The sequence below is a fragment of the Panulirus ornatus genome, chromosome 57, assembly GCF_036320965.1.
Source record: "Panulirus ornatus isolate Po-2019 chromosome 57, ASM3632096v1, whole genome shotgun sequence".
Lineage (NCBI taxonomy): Eukaryota > Metazoa > Arthropoda > Malacostraca > Decapoda > Palinuridae > Panulirus > Panulirus ornatus.
The window spans coordinates 717,905-720,644 of NC_092280.1; the positions used below are offsets into that span (position 1 = coordinate 717,905).

At 37.2% G+C, this 2,740-nt stretch overlaps 1 long non-coding RNA gene across 1 annotated transcript; it reads right to left on the reverse strand.

Moving 5' to 3' along the window:
* Positions 1-222: 222 nt before the first annotated feature.
* LOC139766086 (uncharacterized) lies at positions 223-2,465 on the reverse strand. Its single transcript, XR_011716790.1, has 2 exons — positions 2,309-2,465; positions 223-1,336 (listed from the first exon to the last, which is right to left on the reverse strand). It is a non-coding gene; the product is annotated as an uncharacterized lncRNA (long non-coding RNA).
* Between the last annotated feature and the right edge of the window lie 275 nt (positions 2,466-2,740).

A 2,740-nucleotide genomic window follows, 5' to 3' on the forward strand; every position in this document is an offset into this window, starting at 1 on the left:
ACTTCTTACATCTGGAAATTAAATGGTGTTGAATACCTAGAGAGAAAGATACTAGCAAAAATAGTGGGTTTTCCCAACTTTGTAAACCATTTCTCTATATAGTGTGGGCTAATGCTCGATACTTTGCCTGTTTAGGCAGCATGAATGGATAGTGTTAAGGATGTAACCAAAAGGTAAAATGAATTGGGAAAATTTGAAGAAATCAGATGAAAATGTATCATCAACCTTCTTGCTTTTAATGTATTAACTATTATAGTTAGCCATATAAATACTGTTTTCTTTGGTGCTACGGAGAAGAAAATTGTTATGATAAACTAATGAAAATGATCTACACCAGCTACAGTGTACTGTCCATTGATTGAGTTTATTTGGTAAAGTTTATATCTCAGTGTCACCGTAGATAGCACAAAAAACATACATAAGTCTGTTTATTTCTAATAATTTCTTCACAATAAGTTCGGGTACAGTAAAAAAGCAATTGAATAAGAGCGATTTCATAATGACTATAAAGTGGTATCATAGAGCTGAACACTATTGCCGGCACCAATATAGAACAATTTGTAATTAGCTACATGTACAATAAGAACATTATTACATAAATTATTCCATTATTTGGTTCTCAAAATTATTGGTTTGAAATTATTTGACGGAGAGTGGGAAATCATTCCATAAAACTATACATAAGGAACTCTTACTAGTAAAACTCCGTGCTCTAGGTACAACTCATGATTGATCGCTAGCTCTTGTTTCGTGGTTGTATTGATTATGAATCATTCTCAGGTTACATGTCATCAGGAACACTACTACCGTTTGTCCAAACTGTTCTACTTTGTGTTCTGCTCAGAACAAATATGAAAATACAGCTCAGAATCTGATAACATGATTATTTGAAGAGATGTATACTGGCATAATAACTCTCCCCTGTTCATAGCAATGAATGTTGATAGTCCTCTTCCGAGGGTTTCTGGGTTAAGGCTTTACTTCTTGAGAAGTAAACAGTACAATACATTCTATTTTCTTGACCGAGTAGGTAAATACTCAGCTGCAGAGTGGGCGTGCTTATTCCCCTTCTGTCAAGACTCTCCCAGTATCCTTCCCTTGCCTTCATCATGGAGGTTGGGTAGATCTGCACGGCTCTTGTACGACCTTTCCATATATTCCATTTTCCTGCCACACTGCTTGTTGACGACTCAGTTGGAGACTTACCATTGTCACTAAAATTGATGAGAAATGTTCCCACCTTGAAACTAGTCTTCAACTCGTACCTTGACCGCTACTTCGTCTTGGACTTAGCCGCTTACATGTTTTGTTTTTCATGACATCGTCACTCACTTTGCTGTATAAAAATAATCAGAGAAAAGATTAGGAATTTTTACAATAATGTTATGCGGAAACAGCTTTCTTATAAGTCCTATTGTTGATCTTTACGACTGATAATTGAGCTATATAGAAAAGTTTCTTATTGTGCAAATATATTCATACATATGTTTTAGTTATATCATTCATTATTCTTCGTGCTTTTTCCTTGTATTATGAAGCTGTCACATCTACATATTCAATGTCTTTGCTTTGAGAATAATAGATTATGATTTCCACTATGCCGTCGTTGCAATGAACAGGGCATATGAAGTGTTTGGTGTAAACACTGAAAAGGTCTTGGGGCCTGGATGTGGAGTTGTGGTTTCTATGAATTACACACGATAGCTAGAGACTGGCGCTACCTTGTGGCGCAGGAGGTGGTGATGCGATTTCCTGCAAGGCGGGATGACGCCGAGAATAGAATGAAGGTAAGCGAATATGAATATATATGTACATGGGAAAGGATCACAATTTTGAGTGTGATCAAGATATTTCTACGAGTCCACGGGGAAAATAAAAAACATGAAAAGTTCCCAAGTGCACTTTCGTGTAATAATCACAAATGTGATTATTGCACGAAAGTGCACTTGGGAACTTTCCGTGTTTCATTTTCCCCGTGGACTCACAGGAATATATATAATAACGAATGTAGCTCTCAGTAATGAAGGTGATGGTCGATATAGAGACCTGTTGTTTAGGTTATACTGCGAGGAGAAGACCCGTCATAAATGATTGTGAAAAATTACAGGTGTAGAATGAGCCCAGGTTGATAATGATCAGTATTATTAATCAAACATAGAAGTAACAGCAAGTATAATAACTAACCACAAATCAAATGAAAAAGCAATTTCCCAGCACACAACATAAAACTATATTAATACAACCATAAGTGCATTTAACCACAAAGGCAGCTTAACTTGTATAAAAAAAAATCGTTACGCTCCCCTACCACACCACCACACCTCGGGGAAGGGCCACGACACCTCAGGATGCCGTCTGGGTTGAGACTGCCGTGGAAGGCGTCGGCACTGATATATAAGGAGTGAGTATGAAACCAGGCTTGTCTCAGTCAAAGTGAGACGAAGCAACAAGGACTTGAATGAACGCAGAACCATCTAGTTCCAACGTGGCAGAGAGGCAGTTGTGCATAGTATGGAGGACAAAATAATATAAGATTTTAAATTTAAACAAGATGTTAGGAGAGTACATGATAATATATATATATATATATATATATATATATATGCAAAGATTCGAACCCCGTACCATTAGCGTGGTAGCTGGGAACGCTAACTGCGAGGCTATGATCGCCCCCAACAGAGAAACGACTATTCGATTGTTAGTAATCCAATACCCTTAAACAAGATCTTAGGAGAGTACA